Below are 945 nucleotides of genomic sequence, written 5' to 3' on the forward strand. Positions count from 1 at the left end.
GTGAGAGATGCAACACCCAACATGAGGCAGATATTAACCACACACTGGTGAACCTCACACAAACATTTCTGCTCAAACACACACACACACACACACAGACACACACACACACACACACACACACATTAGCAGAGACGCACGTGAATATTCACACACACACACACACACACACACATACACACATACACACACACACACACAAACACTCTCCACTTACCATGAGGAAAATAATCCATACACAGCATGACTGAGCAAGAGCAGATGAACACTTAATAGGTATCCACAGGAAAAGGACACGCACGCACACACACACACACACACACACGCACACACGCACACACACACACACACACACCACACACACAACAGAACACATTCAGCAGCGATCAATAGCACACAAACATCCTCTAGGAGACGCTGAGCATCACAGAAACACACGATAAATACCGTCCATCTCAAACACAAACATTTCCCCCGTGCACGGCACCACAGGGACACAACGTGCACTGAGACAGAGACAGGATGGAGAGATGGAGAGAGAGAGAGAGAGATTTCCTTATGTGTGAGATTTAATGTGTGCACTCACTGGCTTGCATATGCGTGTGTGTGCATGCGTGTGTGTGTGTGTGTGTGTGTGTGTGTGTTTGAAGGGCAGTGTGTGTGATGAGTGTATAGGAGGCACTGTGGGGTGTGTGCTAAAAATATCACACACTCAGCAACCTCTACCCCATCCTGCAGAGAGAGAGAGAGAGAGAGAGGAGAGAGAGGGAGAGGGAGAGAGAGAGAGAGGAGAGAGAGGGAGAGGGAGAGAGAGAGAGAGGAGAGAGGGAGAGGGAGAGAGAGAGGGAGAGAGAGGAGAGAGAGGGAGAGGGAGAGAGAGAGAGAGGAGAGAGGAGAGAGGGAGAGAGAGGAGAGAGGAAGAGAGATAGAGAGAGAGATAGAGAG

This window comes from Sebastes umbrosus, chromosome 4 (genome assembly GCF_015220745.1).
Source record: "Sebastes umbrosus isolate fSebUmb1 chromosome 4, fSebUmb1.pri, whole genome shotgun sequence".
Taxonomy (NCBI): domain Eukaryota; kingdom Metazoa; phylum Chordata; class Actinopteri; order Perciformes; family Sebastidae; genus Sebastes; species Sebastes umbrosus.